This window comes from Saimiri boliviensis, chromosome 19, assembly GCF_048565385.1.
Source record: "Saimiri boliviensis isolate mSaiBol1 chromosome 19, mSaiBol1.pri, whole genome shotgun sequence".
Taxonomy (NCBI): domain Eukaryota; kingdom Metazoa; phylum Chordata; class Mammalia; order Primates; family Cebidae; genus Saimiri; species Saimiri boliviensis.
Genome location: NC_133467.1, coordinates 18,746,997 through 18,765,817, shown reverse-complemented (window position 1 = coordinate 18,765,817; position 18,821 = coordinate 18,746,997). Strand labels below are relative to the sequence as shown.

The window sequence follows — 18,821 nt, the reverse complement described above, 5'->3', positions numbered from 1 at the left end:
TATACATGGACTGGGGAGATATTTGACCTCCTCATCTGCTTAATCTCATAAGAGTGCCTATTCCAGGAACAGAATCTTTCACAACTCCCCACAGGGCCTGGGAAGCAGCCTGCGTTTTGCATAATCATCCGCATGACATTCAGCAACGGACTTTCTCAAAACTGCCTTTTCATTTGGGGACTGTACTAAATGGACCTTTAGGGAGGAATAAATCAATTGGGAGAAAAAATCTGAAACTGAATCCTTTCCTTGGAAGTTTTTAAAATACGAATTCGTTATTAAAAATGTTTAAGTTTTCATCTCAACTATGTGGTGCTGAGAAACAATAGACATGTTCTCATCTGTTAATCTAACAAGCATTATCAAGTGCCAGCCGTGTGGAGACAGCACTGTCCTTGGTGTTGATGATAATATAAAACAGACTTAAGAACACAATCTGTTCTACACAAGCTTAGCTTAAATTCTCACTAAGATGATACCATAGGCGACATCCCCACCTTTTTCCTCTTCTTTCCCTTCCATGGAGGATTGAACTAGCATTCACTCAGTTCTTTAGATCCTAGGAAGCTGCAGAGTAAAACTAGCTTCCTTGGGTGGGCACCATTCCTCCTAGGTGGCCAGGAAAGCTTCCACTGACAATGACATTTTTCTTGTAATGGGGCCAGCCCCCTGGCAGAGAAGGAAGCACCCATGCTTTCCAGCACAATCGTAGAGGAAGAGTAGTGGTCATGGTAGTGGTCTTCTGGTCCCTCAAGGGCAGGGCCAGAAAGCCAACGAAAACAGACGTTTGTGAACAGTGATTACTTCTGGGTAACCTAGTAAGAGAATCAGTCAGTCTTCAGCTCTAACAGGGGTGGGGGCAGGGTAAAGGGGTTGTCCACATTCATTTTCTTGTTTATGGACCATAATCTCCCTCTCTCTCTATCTGCAGGCTACTGATGGAGGTTAACACCACCAATGTATCATCTTCCAAGGCTTGAGACCTTGTTTCCCCAACTGGCAAGATATAAGAAGGCATCATGGGTGAGCCTCTGCCTGTGAGAGGGGGCCAGGGATATGGGGTTGCTGAGTGGGAGTGTTGAAGCAGGGCCTGCACATCACTGGTAAAGGAGGCAATCCACAGAGGACAATCTGTCCCAGAGGCAGGTCTGCAAGGAGTTCTCTAAGTGAATGGCAACATCGCCCCTTGAGAGGCTGACCCTCTAGTAAAGAACTGTGAAAACTGTCCCACTACTCCCCACTCCCATCTCCGTGTACTTTCATGTCATTCCTCCGCTATAACCCTCCAACAGTTTCCCAACGCAGTTCAGTCCTTGTCCTTAAGGAGCTCACAGTCTAACAGAGAAGACAGAAATATAAAAGTAGATCACCGAGGCAACATAAAAGTGCAATGATCGAGTGCTGGCTGTGGGAGTGAAAAGGAGAAGCAATTACCCCAGAATCATGGTGAGAATTATGGAAATCTTCCTGGAAGAGGGGATATCAGAGCCTCAAAATTAAGGAGTTTGTGAGGTAAGGTGTGTGTGGTGTGGTGTGAAAGTTAAGGAACTGCAGGGCAAATGGCAGGAAGGTTGCAGTGTTACAGCCCAGCAGGGGGTGCCAGCTCCCCCTGGTGAAAGTACAGGTGAAAGCTGATGGGCAAAAGTAGCCAAAGGATACAGGGATTGGCTGGTCCCGCTTTCTGGGCACTGCATGAGAAAAGACTGGAACGTCTGTGTTAGAAGTAATAGCAGGGAGCCCGGCACCAAGGGAGACACAGAAGAAAACCCTCAGCTCCAGAAAGAGGAATCCAAAACTTGCCCAGGCAGCAAAAGTCACCCCTAAGGATAGAAAATGGGCACCCTGAAACACCTGCATTACATTTTCCTTTCCTTTCTTTCTATAGCCTTCTCTTTACTTCCTTCCTGTCTTATTCCCCATTATCTTTCTTACTCTCCTTTCTTACCTTCCTCTTTTCATTTTCTCTTCCCTCTATCCTCCATCTTTCCTTTCCTTTCCTTCTTTCAGTCTTCCCATTATTTCAAGGCTGTTCCTCTTGCTGAGTTTTTTTTTTATATATATATTGCTTTAGTTTCCATGGTATTGTATTAGTAGACTAGGGGCATTGGCTCTGCTCCTTATATGCTTCTAACCTAACTGGAGCCGAGACTGCTAAGCTTCACCCAATACTGGCTCCCCTCTTCTCTCTTGGTGGCAAACACATAATGTGATTTGGAGCCATAGTGCATCCAGCTTTCAGACTGCATTTCCCAGTCTTTCCTGTTAGGAGTGGCCAGGTAATCAAGGTAGAGCCAATGAGATGTAAGTTGATTATAATGTGGGACCCTGAGAAAGTTGACCATCTGTGAAATATAGGCACTGACCAGCTGATAATCGCACCCCTTTTGCCCTTTCATCTTCCTTCTTCCTATTAATTGGAGCATGAGCATGATGGCTGGAGCTCCAGAAGCCATCTTGGACCATGCAGTGAATGTGAGGAGGAAACTACATAATCAGAGGAGTGAAGAGCAGACAGAAGGAGCCTGGGGGCCTGCTGACACTGTGTCCACAATACTAATCCTGGACTGGATGTCTCTGGACTTCCTATACATTGTTTAAGCCATCAGTACCTCCAGTCTCTGTGATTATAGCTGCACTCAGCCCTAAATGATTCACTGACCTCATCAAAAAATACTTCACATGCTCCACTATCCCCTCCTAGATCATTTCCTCTTCTGTCTTCACTATCGAGTAGGATTTGATGCTTTGAGGGTAGCCTGGGCACCATCACGTTAGATGGCTCATCTTAAGCAACGTAGCATCTCTCACTCTGTTCTCCATCCAAGAAACCCTTCACAGAAACAACACGGGGCTTTGGGGAGTTAGAGGATGTCACAGCTGAAGGCCTGTGTCCTTTGTACTTACAGTAGCGCCTCCTACAGAAGTGTCATATGGAGAAGCGAAGGCAATCTGTCTGAGGCTGTCAGCTACTGTCCAGGACCTTGGGCAAGGCAACAATTTATGAGATGCCTTTAACTCTGAGTGCAGGAGAGGGCTTCGTCAAACAGACTTTGCTGGCTGTGTTGTATGTACATTCACAAAGTAATTTACAGTTCCCTTGGAAACATGAGAAAGTTTGGGTCTAAATTTAGAGCGTTCACTCTGAGCTGATGTAATAAGCTCAAAGAATATTCAGAATGAAGAAACATGGGACAATTCACCCGTCAATTTATAAATATCAGACCCATCCATCGCATCCCCGAGACCACAGTTGCTCCTTCAGGAGATTAGTACCCCGCCTGCTTCTCATAGTCAGGGGACAGAAGGGAAGTAACTACTTTTCTGCCTGCTCCAGGAACTCTAGTCCTCAGTGCATTATTTTCTGGCTTACTCCTTTGCCTTCTCAGTTGTGTGAGGCCCCATGACATTTGCCATCTGTCTTCTGTTAAATTTTCTTGCAAAGTGTCTCAGTGTGTGGCCCCAAGGAACCAGCATGCAAAGCTCTGGATGCGGCCAGATTGCATTTTCAAGATTCATCCGCATGCTGGTTTCCTAGGAAGGTTCTGACAGCCTGTAAGGTAATGCACATCCATTTCCAGAGAGCAGGCGTGAGGCAGAGCACCGGAAGGAATAAAAGCTCCAGAGAGGCACCACCTTTTTTTGTTAACATTTGGGCTGTTGACTGTCCCTGGGAACACATTTCCTTCCCTGGGCCTGATAATTGATCGCCTCTTGCCTGAATTGGGGATGAGTCCTCCAACTGATCTTGCTCTGCTTCCTGCCTGTCGCCCTCCCAACCATTCTCCAGACGGCTGGAGAGAGGAGCTGGCCAGCACCACGGCTGCTCACTGGCACCCCCTGCTGGGCTGTGACACTGTGACCTTCCCGCCATTTGCCCTGCAGTTCCTTACTTTCACCACACCACACACACCTTACCTCACAAACTCCTTAATTTTGAGGCTCTGATATCCCCTCTTCCAGGAAGCTTTCCATAATTCTCACCATGATTCTGGGGTAATTGCGTCTCCTTTTCACTCCCACAGCCAGCACTCTATCATTGCACTTTTATATTGCCTCGGTGATCTATTTTTATATTTCTGTCTTCTCTGTTAGACTGTGAGCTCCTTAAGGACAAGGACTGAACTGCGTTGGGAAACTGTTGGAAGGTTATAGCGGAGGAATGACATGATCTGACCTACGTTTTGAAAGATCACGTGGCTGCTTATGGAGAATAGTCTCACGAGTTGGGGAAGGGTGCCAGTTGGAAGTAGAAAGTCCAGTTAGAAGGCAGGTGAGATAGGATGGTGGCTTGGACCAGGATGGCAGTGGAAGAATAAGTCTGTCACGGTCAGATTCTAGACCCCTTTTGAAGAAGAATTAATGGGATTTGCTGATGGATTGATAGTAGGTGAGAGAAAGAAAGAAGTTAAAGATGGTGCCAGATATTTTGGCCTGTGGAAGTAGAAGATTGGCATTGCATTAACTAGGATGGGAAAGATCACAGAGGATCAGGTTTAGAATAGGGAGTAATTAAAGGTTCAACTGGGGACATATAACATTTGAGATAGCTATTAGAACTCCAGGAAGTCGTATCGAGGAGAACGTTGAATATATGAATCTGGAATTCAGGGAGGAGTTGGGCTGGAGATGTAAGTTTGGTGAATATTCATGGAAATGGGCGGAGTGAGTGTAGGAGGAGAAAAGAAGGAATCCAAGGACTGATCCCTGTGGCACACCAGCGTTTAGAGATTTCATTGACGGGGAGAGCCCAGCAAAGGACAATGAGAAGGAGCGACTATGGAGGTGAGAGGGGAACCAAAAGAGTGGATTCACTGATACCAGCTGAAGACCATATTTCAGGGGAGAATACAATTCTGTTAGGAGTTGAGAATAGATTCAATAAGATCTGTTAGTCCCATCAGATCCTCAGTCTGAGGACTGAGAACCGACCATTGGATTTGAAAATGTGAAAGTCATAAATGATGTAAGAACAGAGAAAAACAGATGATACTAATAGAGAGGATATCTGCTGGACTGATGTCCTTAAGTAGGAGAGAGGGATAAGATCCAATCTGCAAACGCAGGGAACTGGTTTTAGATAAAACCTAGTCCCTAGAGGAAAGGCAGAGTATATGGCCATAAAAGCAAGCTGGTTGGTAGATGGGAAGGTGGGAGTGGATAGAATTTCTCTTTTGATTGCTTCCTTTTCTCAAAGAAATAAGAAGCCAGGTCATCGGCTGGGTGCGAAGGTGAGAGCACATGTCTTATTCATCTCTGCATCGTCCTCTAGTCCCCAGCAATTAACGTGATGCCTGGCACATGGCTGGCATTAACGCAGGTTGGTAAATAAGTGAACTGGAGATCTGCCAAAGGACTTCACATGAGGGTTTTGGTTTTCTTTTCTGTCTTGGAGATGGTAATTTCACTCTAGTTTTGGTCTGTTTTATATGTTCAGAACATTTGTTGAAATCATGCAAAAAGAAGAAGGAATATCATGATAGAAAACAACATATTTTTGTCTAAAAATATAATAGATGAGTGATTTCACGTTACATGCATATAGTGTGTTTATATGTACATGTATACATGTTACAAATTTACCTGCTTTTACACCAACTTAAATATTTGTTAATAATACCAGATACAATATATATTAAATGAGAAGCAAATTCATTATAGACGTTGACAGCATTCTACCAGCTATAAAATACAGACACTTTCAAAAGATGGGGAGAAGTCAGGTCCATGCATGACCAGCACAGCTCTGTGTGTGTGTGTGTGTGTGTGTGTGTGTGTGTGTGTGTGTGTGTGTGTGTGTTGGTGAGCGGGCTCTAGGTAGTCCCTCAAGCAACATTATAGAAATCACTATACCTCATCCACCTAGTCCTAAGTCTGGCCTGGGTAGGACCATGTCCTGTTCTGCCTTCCCAGCTGATGATTTCTGACCAGCTATTTCTCAGTGATTTAACCTAAAAAACTCCTAATATTATATCATATTGTCGAGAGAAGAACATGAGGAAAAGCTTCTTTAAAACATCTAAAAGCCAAGGTGGTGGGGGTTAGATAAGCAAGGAAGAGGGGTGTGAATTACTAAAAAACAGAGCTGAAAAGTTATGTAGAAGCGTGACATATTTTGCATTTGGAAGTCTTCCCAACCCGAAGCTAGCTGCAGTGGTAACAGAGGGGGAAAAGCTGGCATCTGTTGGATGACGGTGGAGTCTCTGGGACTGCCGTGGTTTCAGTCTGCGGAGGGGCTGCCTCTTTATCTTCTCCCAAGCAGGGGCTCTTGAAGAATACAGCTGGTAGGCAGCGCAGTCAATTTTAGTTTGCCTCATTTATCTCCTTTTTTTATATCTTATTTTTCTCTTTTATTTCGTATCTTCTTCTTTCTTATTTTGGCTTTTTCCCTCCTCTCTTCCCCCTTCTCTTTCAACCAATTCATAGAATTCATCGTGAAAAGCAGGCAGCAGGACACGGAAACTCGTCTCCTAAATTATGACAAGATGACCCCCCCATCAGTTTGGCTCTGAACCACAAGAGTGGTAGGGGGCTTAAGTAGGAACAAGATGAAAGTGAGTGGAAGTGAAGTGGTCCCAGGGTCATGCCTGAAGAGAGGGTGGAAGGCCAGGAGAGAGATGGCTTAAAGCATTGATACTGAATTTTAGGGATCTGAAATTATAGTTACTGGATTATTGGAACATTGAGAGTGAGAAGGTGGTCTCAAGGCCAACTCATGCAAACAGAGATTGCATTTGGAAGCCCTGAACCATGACTGGATGTGTTTTCTGTCGAGACAGATGCACACAGAGCAAGCAGAGGGAAGAGGAGAATGCTTCCACCTGCATCTGCCCTGGCATGCTTCAGCCATTAGCTCTTCTCTTTCCAAGCATTCAAGCATAATAAATAGGAAAAGTCTCGTCAATTGCCCGAGACTGTATTTATTCAAATCAGCCAGAATGGGTTTCTCAAAGCAAATGTCAACATATCAGAGAGGTACAAGTGATCTAGGAGAACGCAGCCTTGAGACAACTCTGAAACAGGTTATCACACTCAAAGACAGTTGATACATTTCCAGGCTCTACAAATTTACCTATATTGTATACCATGTTGTAAAATTTCTATACCTTTCCAAATGTTCAGTGCTATTTTGGTTTTAGAAGGCTGTAATAAGTGTGAAATGGGTTGTAAAGATAGTAACATATTCACCCTTGTATATTTACAGCACATTCCTGCAGGCAACTTGTAGCTCAGTGGAACATTTACTCTGTAGTATAATTTTTCAATAATATTACATACATTAATAAAGGTAATTTAGAAAAAGCCCCATAAAGTCATTTGACATTTTTTGCAAATTGCCAGAGTAATAAAAATGTCTTTACATTATGCTGCAATGGAAAGCTGTGCCCTTTTGCTTGATTAAGTCCCTTCAGCGTTTACAACTAGATATTTGTGTGTCACTTTATTGCCATCTTATTTTAATTTGAGCTATGGATTTCCTGCTCTGAATGGCACTACCCTTATAGTTTTGGAGAAGGGCACTCTTATCTTGCACAGCAGGAAGATCAGAGGCATGAATCCTGGCCTGGAACGCCCCATCTCTACTAACTGCTCGTGATACTTAGATTATACCCCAGGGTCCCAGTTCAATCAGGTTTTCCAGTCAGTGCTTAGCAAGTGTTTAATCATCATCTTCTATATGCTTAGCTCTGTGGTAGTGACTGTGGGGGATACTGAAGCAAGATTATAGTCTGGGGTAAGAAGTTTTTAAATAGCTTTACTAAGGGTCTGGGGTAGAAGGTGAGACAGCCCCAATACGTGTTTCAGCTTCTATAGATGATCACTACATTTCTCTGCCAGAACCAAGGAGAATTGTCTTAGCTCTGAGAAAGAGGAAAGACTGGGAAGAAAGAGGAGGGAGGGTCTATGAGAAAAGAAGATGGTGAATTAGCAAGGAAGGAAGAAGAAAAGGGAATGCAAAAAGACAGAATCTGAGATTGCTCCTTAGTTTGAGAAGTGATTTCCTTCTTTGGAAACCTTTAGGAAATTTTACTGTCCCTACAGATGCTCTGGTTAGGGGTTGATTTTTTGGGGCGTAGGATCTGCAGAGGAATCTGATAGAGGACTGGATTTCTAACTGATGTATGCTTAAGCCACAGGGGCTTATAAAACCATGTTTATAGGAGAGCTTTAGGCTTCATCTGGCCATGGACTTGGGGGGTGGTCTGTGTCCATTAAACCTAGATCTCTTGGAACAGGGAGGCTCCAGCCAACTTTTGAGTTAAACCATAATCAAAGACTCCAATCAAAATACTTATAACCAGATCAGAAAATTAAAACCAACATACAAAGCCAAGCCATCTGATAGAGACAGTATAGCAAAGTGGTACATTGTGAGTTATGGCTGTGCTGGTCAGGAGAGGAAGGACCCCTGCAAGATGAGGATGGGTTTTAAAGAGCTTCTTGATTTCCTGACCAAGCAATCTAAGACCCCTTTAAAGGAATATGCGAGACTCAATGGGGGCCTTAGATGGTCTAAGGATTTGGCTCAACTAAACAGAATTTGGGGGCATGCAAAGAAAGAGGTGCACACACAAACAGGTGTGTGGCAGGTAGAGGAAGTGTGGCTGGCCCACCACTGGGTTCCTTACTTCTTGGTCTATAGTCAGAACTTTTTGGGCCCTGATTCCTACAAATATGTTAGGTCAAGACTCAGACCTGTCCTTCACACACCACATCCCAGAAATAACAAATACCATAGTTCATTCACTCATCCATTCAAAAAGGCGGGTAGCATTCTTACTGCTAGAATTACAGTGGTAAATAATACAGGCAGAGTTTCTGCTGTCCTGTCCCATGGGAGACACAGAGGCCTAGCCTATAAACCCACACAACCAGACAACTCTAAAATGTAATTGATAACTTGGAGAGAACCAACAGGATGCTGTTGGAGGCCACCGCAGGGCCTTGCTGGGGAGATGATGTTTAATCTGGGACCTGAAGAAATGATCAAGAAAAAGTCATGAAGAGAGTATGGGGACAGAGAAAGGAATGACTCAGGGAGAGGGGAAAGCGTGTGTGAAGGCCCTGAGTGGGGAGTGAATTTGATGCTTTGGAAGATGTTTGAAGATCAACATGGCAGAGTTAAGACAGTAAGAAGCCTGAGACAGAGCTGGGGAGAGAGTTGGACCAGATAATTTAAAGCCTTGTAAGCCAAACACAGGAATTTAGATTCTATACTGACTGCAATAAGAAGTCATCAGACGATGTTGAGCAGAAGTGTTAAACCTGTTCAAGGATTTTTTTTTCATTTCTTGGTTTCTCTGTGAAAAATTTCAACAGTACATTCAACACAAAAAGTGTTGACTTTACAGGCGTGCGCAAGCCGCAGTCATCTATGCTACAGACAATGGCATAACCTGCTAAGGTTTACTCATTACGGGTCCCGGAGCAGCCAACAGATGGACAATAACATTTAGTCACTGCCGACTGGTAATTACAGTATGCATTTAAAGAAGAAATAAGTGCATTTCCTGCTTCAAGTTCTCTCTTACGAAATGGAGAACGAGTATCTCCCAAACTGTATACCAGAGATGCAATCCGTAGCCCCAGAACTGATAGAGAACTCCCTGAGGTTAATAATTCATGCACTACTTGTGATTGCAGTTGTACGTTATATCTGTTTTCATTAGATGTTCCTCTTTATTGAGTTTTCACAGTGCACATCAGCAGCCTCTTTGTGCCCCTGTTCAAAATAAGCTGCTTGCTTTTAAAATGTTCTGGACTATATAATTTCATTTGGGCCATTATGGGAAACACATGGTTCCTGTGTGTCTGGCTTTTTAAATCTTTTCACACTCTTGTCTAAGACTGTGATTTGGATATTGATCCCAAACTATGTAGGTCTGAAGAATCGTGGCTGTCATTTTTTTTATGGATGGATTTACCCCTCCTGCTCCTCAAGGCAGAATTTTCTGATACTGAGAGGAGGGTTTCTAATTTAGGTCATTTTGCAAGAAGGCATTGCACGTACTTTGACACAAACAAAGTTCTTGGTTTGCATGCAGCCAAGAGAATGACAGCTCAGCCACTGAAGTCCTGATGCTTGTACTCAGGGAGCTGCTGTATCAGAACCAGAGTTTGGGCTCTCTACCAAATCCTGGGTCAGAAGCTTGGCTCTGTCATGTCTTCCTCTGAGGGATTCATTGTTCCATCCACAAAATGGCTATTATTTTTTCTTTATTTTATTTTTCTGGGACCAAATAGAAATTTCTGAAATAAGGGCTGCCTTGTAGTTATGGGTGACATAGTCTAATTTATGGCTCTCATACTTTTCTGTCTGATTTAAAAACCATATGGAAGCTATATTGCTGTGAAAATACAACTCATATGTATAGATTGATAGACAGATATGTACAGACACACAAATTATTAATAGTAGCCATCTCTGGATGGTGATATTTTAATCCTTTTGTTATTGACATTTTCCAACTATTTTACAATAAACCCAAATTATTTGTATAATGAAAAAAATGCAAAAAAAAAAAAATCTCATTCTTGGTGCTCAGAGCAAGGGAACTGTAAGTCATGGTGAACTGAGAAAAGGAGAGAAATAATGGCCTTAGGCAGCCTACAGGACCATCCACCCTATGAGGCCCTCAGGGTGTGGCTACCTTGGACTTTGTTGTGTATATGTGTGTTCATGTGTATGTGCGTGTGTGTGTGTGTGTGTGTGTGTGTATTTATATGGGCATGCATGTATGTGTGTTGTGTGCATGTTATATGTATGGGCATGTGTGTGTGTATGAGTATTCATGAGTGTGGGCATGTGTTATGTTTATGTATATGTGTGGTATGTTATATGCACGTGCTTGTGTGTATGCATATTCATGTGTGTTACTGTTCCAGACGCTCAAAACCATCCCATGCTGCCCCCTGGGACACGAGCCCAGCACTCTTCATCTGGGATCTCTCCCTCTTCACTTGGGTTTCTATCTTCTGTAAGTAATGGTGGTATGGAGCCGGGGGAGGAGTGGGTGCTGAGGGGGTGGGGAGGAGAGAGGCCTGGTCCCTTCCCTGTGCCCCACACCAGCAGTGAATTTGTTCTTCTTCTTTCTTGGTCTTCCTCCTGCTTCTCTGAAGGTTTTCATTTCTCCTTCTCTCCACTCTTCCTTCTCCGGTTTTATTCCTGCTCTTTTTTGGAGGGTGGGCAGGGGGAAGGAGGGAAAGGCGTGGTTCTTACATCATTCATTTTTCTGCCTTCTTCCCAGCCCTTGTTTATGGCTGGCATGTTTATCATTCAGTCTCTTCTGCTTTTGACTTAATAAAGTCAAACTTTTAGAACTTACATTTTCTCTATGTAACAGCAAATTAAAAAGTCTTGGTCCTTTTGTGAATCAGAAGCATGGGGACCTCAAGACTGTTGCCTCTGCTGTGCCTTTTACAATGCCTATTTGGAAACATGATTTCTGTGTTGTCTCTCTTTTTTTTTTTTTTGTTAGTTGCTTTCTATTCTTGATTTTGTATTCTTTGTATTTGTAGGCAAAGAGTTGCTTCTGAGGCAATGAAGGCCTTGGCTCCGTGTGGTCAGGGAGATGTGTGGAGCTCAACAATGGAAAATTCCTCAGTTAATATCACCAAATTTCATTCCGGCATATGTAATATGGGACCAATTATGTACCCATGTCTTCAGATTGTTATGAGGATTTGATGAGATAATCCATGAGAAACCTTTAACACACTGCTTGGCATGTAGAAAGGGCTCAGTAAATGTTGCCTGTTATTGTTATTACTTCCACCATCACGCTGCTCATTGCTTTCCACTGGGAAAGGAAAATAGACTCCTGGATTCACTGTCCCTGCCCGTGAACAGAGGTGGTTTTGGAAGCCATGGGAGCACCCAGTGACCTTCTCCTCAAACTCGGCTTCTCTGAATTAGGTGAGCCCCTGAGCCGTTGTAGGGAGCCTTATCTTACCTCCCACATCCTGCTCTAAGGAGCCTTCAGGGATTTTTAAAATTTAATTTTTTTAAATTAATTAATTTATTTATTTATTTTCGAGACAGAATCTTACTCTGTCACCCAGGCTGGAGTGCTGTGGTGCAATCTCGGCTCACTGCAACCTCCGCCTCCCAGGTTCAAGTGATTCTCCTGCCTCAGTCTCCCTAGTAGCCAGGACTACAGGTGCACGCTACCACGCCTGGCTAATTTTTTGTATTTTTAGTAGATACATGTTAGCCAGGATGGTCTGGGTCTCCTGACCTCGTAATTTGCCCACCTTGGCCTCCCAAAGTGCTGGGATTATAGGCGTGAGCCACGGCACCCTGCACCTTCAGGGATTTTGTAACTCTAAGTCTGGTGGTCAGTAGCTCTCTGTGCTCCTCTATCCACCTCAGACCAGGCCAAGGTGAATGCTCATATGTAGCACATGGAAACCCAGGCGTGCTGGCTCAGCTTTGGAGCAGTGGAAGCAACTAGAAGCTACTGGAGGAAGCTGATCAACCATACAGCCTCCCAGGTGAGACGCAGTGTTTCCAGGTTCAAGTCTTCTGATCGTTACTTTGGTGACCCCTAGAGGTCCACCAGCAAACCTGTGGTTAGGACTTCGCCTGTGGCCGTTTCTAATCCAGAGGCAGCCAGGGGGGCACAGAGAGGGAGTGGGCGTGGCTCTGAGCTGTTCTGCTTCCCTCCCTGCCAAGAAAGCAGCCTGGCGTGATACTGCACCAACCCCGGAGAGGGGGCTAGTCAGTGCTCAAGCTGCCTGGGCATACTTTGGTCCTTCCTTGAGTCAGGGAAGACCTGGCTCCAATCTAAGAGGATTATTTTTCTGTAGGTCCTGGCATCTGACCCAAGTATCAGCCTACCAGTATTGCCACCTGCTGACACATTTACGTGGTAACAGATTATGAGAGGTTTGACAAAGATCCTGAATGTCTTATCCACAATGGTACAAACCACTTGGAGTGGAAGGAAACACTATATGGAAATTGCCATCTGCCCAAGCAGCCTGATTAGATGACATCTGCAGACCTCCATAGAACCAGCTGGTAAAATCCATCTTTCCCAGGGCGCTCTGCTTCTCCTTTGCTCTCACATACACAAACACACGTGCATGCATGTGCACACACCAGACGCATGTATGTGCACGAACATAGGCATAAACACACACATGCCCACAGAAATTCCCAGGGTACCACAGGCCCTGAGTATCTCAAGGGTGGGCTAGTCCCACAGGATGTCTTAAGGGCCTTCACTCCTCTCCCTTTTCTTCCTCTTTTTCTTTTTCCTCTGCACATGCTAGATTCTTGAATATATTCAGTGGTTCTGCAGGCCTGTTAGGAGTCAGTTTGTGCAAGTACTGGGTCAGTTGCTAAATGAATAGCCCTGAAGACTAGATACTAATGGCTGCCATCTGTCTCTGAAAAGGCATTAGTCAAGATTAAGGTCGGGGGGGTGGGGGGGGGGAAACAAGAAAGATGAAGCTACCAGGAAATGGCAAGACTCTACCAACAGGTCAAAAGCAGCATGGGGATCTCATGGGGTGGTTAGCATCTTGGGCCTCAACTGAACTGGGCTGGATTTTTGGAGAGATTCTCTTTCTCCTACTCTCACAAGAGAGAGGAGAGGCCTCTGAGTTAAGACGGCTGGGAAAATCCTGCCACTTTTCATTTGAGATTTGAGCCTCCCTCCCCAAGGCTTCCTTCCTTGTAACTCAGAAGTCTCAGTTTTTCTGTCTGATCACAGACGGACTCCACATGCACCCTCTCAGCCACCTTCAGTTCAGTCATGCTTTGCTTTCGACACCTGCTTATCCTGCAGTGCGGGCTCACTGTCCCACCGTGCCTATTTTCTCCCTTAGTCCACCTGTGCCTGGCTTCCCTTCCTTCTCTCATCTGGCTTTAGATCCTGGGCCTGTGACTCAAACTACTCTCCTGGAGGAGGGTCAGCTCCCTCACTCTTGTGCATTTACTGCATCTTTTGGAAAAGTCCCAACACTCTATCAATGGACCCTCTTCCTTACCTGGGACCATGGAGAGAAAACTGTTTCCAATCTTGTCATTTGGGGCCATAAAAGTTTCATGTCCTCTGGATTCAGCAGGGCCCAAGTGGGGCTTCACAGTCACTCCCTCTGTTCCTTTCCCATCAGGTCCTCACTCCTCTCTTCAAGCCCTAGTCCCTTGCAACTGTGAGCTGAGTTTAACTTTAGCAATGAGAAAAATGGAGATATTTAGGTAGAATCCTCTAAGACCTAGCTCAGGGACCACCTTCTCTAGGGAGATCTCCCTGATAGCTGAGGACCTCTCCCAATGCTGGGTTAAGTTCTCTGCTCTGGGCTCCCAAAGTGGCTTATGAGACAGCTCATAGCTCAGAACATGTATCAGTGTTATGTAAACAGGCCTTTCACCCTGTTTACTTGTCTTCTGGACAGTGAGCTCTGGGAGAACACGGACTGTACCTTTTATCTCTGTAGCTAGAATGCCTGGCACAAAGTAAGTGCACAGCACATTGTTCAATGAATGAATGAATGAAATCTTCCTTCATAGAAACATGGACCTTGATCAGGTGGGTTGTGTGGGACACAGCTATTAGGGGTAGTGGCTCTTCCTACAAGGGCCCATAAACATCTAGGGGGTCCTGAGAAACCATCTGCAGCATGGGGGTCTGAAAGCACAGTTAAATTGCTTCCATGTATCTGTGGCATCCCACAGGTTGTTAACTGCTCATTTTAGGGGAAGGGAAGTAATTTCCTCCCTTGTTCTTTTTTTCCCATACAGATACATTCACCCTTTCCTGGAAGTCTGGATTATACAACCCCATTACAAGCTGGTGGAAGGCAAACTGTGAAGGTGATGAAGGTAGTTTGTGATTCTCTTCTCTCATTGCAACCTTTTGTTTCATCTGACCAGAGAGCTCAAGAGCTCAGAATTTCCAAGCTAAAAGGGCCTTATAGATTATCTGGCCTGATTGTCTGCCTTTGCACTTGAGGAAACTGAGGCCCAAAGAGATTTACAGCCTGCTCAAGGCACTTAGTTGGTAAGAGGGGTGATCTAGAAGCCAGGCTGCCCGGCCTCCCGTCTGCTGCTCTGCCATGCCAAGTGGCTTCTCACAGGAGAAGCCTCAGTTACATTTCTCCAGTGGGGGATCTTGTCACTGTGGCACTAGGATGGGGGAGATGCTTTTGGACACACCATCCCAGAGGAGCAGACATGCGGAACCTGCTGAACATAGCCCAGCGGCTGGTGTTCCCTCAGCCCCTTATGGATTCCCTCTGCCGCCTATCTCAGCAGCAGGTAGGGCTATCTGCTCCCAGCTTGGCAGGACTGTAGCTCTTATTGATGAAAGAGAAATCAAGCCAAGCCTGAAAAATGACTTAGCATTTTGAACGTTGGACACAGACTAATGGGTTCTCTCCTTATATGTTACATGGTTCAGTGACTTGGATGTACTTCTATAAAGAATTGCTCTGGTTGTACCCAGCCAGGTCTCACCTGTCATCTCTGAGCTCTCTGGGAAGACAGAGCCTGACACGCTAACTTGCAGTTTTTGGTTTTTAAACATTATTTATTTATTATTGTATTATTATTATTTTTCAGAGACAGAGTCTGTCTGTCATCTAGGCTGGAGTGCTGTGGCATGACTATAGCTTACCACAGCCTCGAACTTCTGGGCTCCCGGACTCAAGTGATCCTCCTACCTCAGCCTCCCAAGTAGCTGGGACTACAGGCATGGATCATCACACCCAGCTGATTTTTAAAATACTGTTTAGACACTATATCTCGCTTTGTTGCTGAGGCTGGTCTTGAATTTCTGGCTTCAAGTGAGCCTCCTGCCTTGGCCTCTTAAAGTACAGGCGTTATAGGCATGTGCCTCTGTGCCCAGCTCTTTTTGTTTTTTTTTAAATCAAGGGTGAAGTATGTTCATTTTAGCCATATTTCACTTTTCTAAAAAGGTCGACCAGGTGCTGAGAAAGGAGTGGACAGGGTGAGTTTTTTTCCAGAGATGGGCCCTGGTATCCTCACAGGGAAAGGAAGATGTGCTTAGGCCTAGTGTTGTTGCAGCTACTCAATAGTTGCTCAGTTTCTTCATCTTCTAAATGGGTCTAGTTGTCTGTCAGTTGAGGCTGGTCTAGTTGTCTGTCTCTTGGGGTGGTTAAAAGGGTTTTAGTAGATAGAGCTGTATCCAAAACATCTCCCCATCCTCCTAAATGTCTTCCGTGCTTCTTGCTGCAGTGTGTGAAATTCTCATTGTTAGAATCATTCATTCAGATTACAGGCAGAGGTCAGAGCATGCTCCAGAGCTGCTGACCATGCTGCATTCGTTCATCCATTCATTCACAGTGTGCCAAACTCTGTGCCAAACATAGAGTGGTAGAACTAAGACATTCTCTCTTCCCCACAACAGGTCTTCAGACGAGATAAAAAGAGCATGTGGTCTGCAGTCCAGCAGAGCCCTCTCAGTATTGGTTTCATTGCATCTGATTGATTGATTGATTGATTGATTGAGACAAAGTCTCACTCTGTTGCTCAGGCTGGAGTGCAATGACGCAATCTCAGCTCACTACAACCTCCGTCTCCTGGGTTCAAGCAATTCTCCTGCCTCAGCCTCTCAAGTAGCTGGGACTACAGGCATACAACACCATGCCTGGCTAATTTTTGTATTTTTAGTAGAGATGGGGTTTCACCATGCTGGCCAGGCTGGTCCCAAACTGCTGACATCAGGTGATCCACATACGTTGGCCTCCCACATTGCTGGGATTACAGGCATGAGCCACTGTGCCCGGCCTGGTTCCACTGTATTTTAGCTGCCTGATTTTTAACAAGTATCCTACACTCTCTGAGCCTTGGTTTCTTCATCTGCAAGGTGGGAACAGGGACAGATTTAAGTATGGCCACACGTTCTTTTCTGCTCCTCACATTGATGGGTGGGGTCTACATCCCCTCCTCTTGAATCTGAGCAGCTTGCGATTGCTTCAACCAATAGAGGATGGAGGAGGTGATGTTATGTGTCTTCTAAGGCTGCATCATGGAGACCATGAAGCTTCTTCCTTGTTCTCAGGAATACTGAGCCACCACGCTGGAGAGGTCACACTCATGCTGATAATCCCAGCCTGTGAGTTATGCCAGCAGTGGGGCAAGACATGTGCATGAAGAAGCCATCCTGGAAACACATCCTCCAGTCCCCCCGAGACCCGAGCCTCCAGCCATTCTACCACCCAGAGACCAGCTAGTTACATCTGCTCTGCGTTGTTCCAGCTCCTCACCCATGGAATCCGTGGGCATGAGAGAATGACCGTTATTTTATGCCACTAAATTTTGGGGTGTTGTGTTATACTGATAATCGAACAAGGCCAAAACAATATTCCTTATAATTAATGTGCATTTTAAATGAAAAATGAAAACCTTACAAAGCATCTAACTTATTATAGGGCCTCAATAAAACAGGAATTTCCCCTTTCAAAAGAAAGATCCTCACTGTCTAGCAGTAGGGACAGGCATGCTGGTAATAACTAAATACAATGTGTAAACAGAACAGATTTGACAACCAAATGCAAAACACATCAGTCAAGGCACTCTAATTTTGTGAGGATTTGGGACTGTGGGACTGGGTCAAGGAAGACTTCAGAAGGAGGAGACAGTTAAATGAGACCCTGAGAAGCCAGCAGGATTGTTTGGAGTTTACCAGCAGACAAAATGGGAGACATTTGAGGGAGAGAGGCAATGACGTGAGTCTGGCAAAGGTCTTGGAGATAGCTCCCCTACTCCTACCTGGGCTCCTTGTCAGGCCTTCCTGAACAGGGCAACCAGAGTAGATCCTTGAGGATGAGAGTTAGGTCCTGTCACTGTCAGTGTTCCAACTCCCGTGGTTTCCATCTTGCTCAGAGTAAACGCCAAAGCCCTGCTGGTGACCTGCATGCGGAGGGACCATATAATTTATCAACCGAACAGGGGCACTATTAATAATTCTTCCAGGACAACAGAACAGAACTAATTCAGGATTGTCCTGGGCAATCAAGATGTGTGGTCATCTGTCCTACGTGGCAGCTCTAAGGCTTGTTGTACCTGCCTGATTGCGTCTTCCCTGGGCCCACCAGCTCACCTGTGCTCACCCCAGTCCAGCCACACTAGCTTTCCTGATGATTCCCGAATATGCCAGGCAAGTCCCTGGTCCCTCCAGGTCCCTCTATCTGGAGTGCTCTTGCTTCGGAGGGTCACAGACTTGCTCCCTCACCTCCCTCAAGTCTTTACTCAATGTTGTTTGAGCGAAGGGCCTTCCTGGCCAGACTATTTAAAGTGGACTCTTTCCATAGCCTCCACTTCTTCCTTGTTTTGTTTTTCTTATGGCACGCATCACCTTCTAACACTATTTATTTTGTATGTAACTATTTATTTTGTCAATATTTTTGTGTCCCCTCACTACAATGCAAGTTCCTTAAAGGCAAAGATGTTCGACTGTTTTCTTTGTGGCTGCATCCCTGCACGTCTGCAACAATGCCTGGCACTCAGTCGGTGCGTAATACATCTCCTAAGTAGAAGTAGTTGACTGGCCTCCTTAGTGAAATACCGTCTCAGAATGAACAGTTCAGGCAGTTCAGCCTAAGTGTACTGAAGAATGTTTTGCATGAGAGATTTTTTTAGGTTAGTAGCTTTTGAAAACAGCCTAGAGCCATGTCTAAAACAAAATGTATGGCCCATGTGCAGCACAATTTTCTGTTATAAAGTTTCCCTCCACGTCTCTTAGTATCATAAATTATTATAGCTGGAAGAAATCAGCTCTAAAATTCTATGATTCTAAGTGACAAGCTCTATTGTGTCTTTAAAAAATTGAAATGATATATTTTCTGGATAG

The 18,821-nt window shown here is 44.8% G+C and overlaps 1 protein-coding gene and 1 long non-coding RNA gene across 15 annotated transcripts in view; one reads left to right on the top strand and one right to left on the bottom strand.

The window, feature by feature from the left end:
* Positions 1–17,754, top strand: part of LOC104650938 (uncharacterized) — a 224,068-nt gene extending 206,314 nt beyond the window's left edge. For 8 of the 12 annotated variants that reach the window (XR_012515142.1, XR_012515147.1, XR_012515144.1 and 5 more), the window contains 6 exons: positions 932–10,976; positions 11,518–11,914; positions 12,371–12,492; positions 12,808–13,021; positions 14,750–14,830; positions 16,377–17,754. This is a non-coding gene — a long non-coding RNA (uncharacterized LOC104650938). The remainder of the gene's footprint in view (positions 1–931; positions 10,977–11,517; positions 11,915–12,370; positions 12,493–12,807; positions 13,022–14,749; positions 14,831–16,376) is intronic. The other 4 variants (XR_012515148.1, XR_012515145.1, XR_744512.3 and 1 more) reach the window with 4 other exon arrangements.
* Positions 1–18,821, bottom strand: part of TNR (tenascin R) — a 416,610-nt gene that overhangs the window by 109,081 nt on the left and 288,708 nt on the right. Inside the window, exon 1 of one of the 3 annotated variants that reach the window (XM_074390179.1) lies at positions 17,741–17,833. The exons of the other annotated variants lie outside the window; for them this stretch is intronic. The gene's annotated coding sequence lies outside the window, so the exon portion shown is untranslated. Of the gene's footprint in view, positions 1–17,740; positions 17,834–18,821 lie in introns of those variants that run through there. 3 annotated transcript variants of the gene reach the window in all.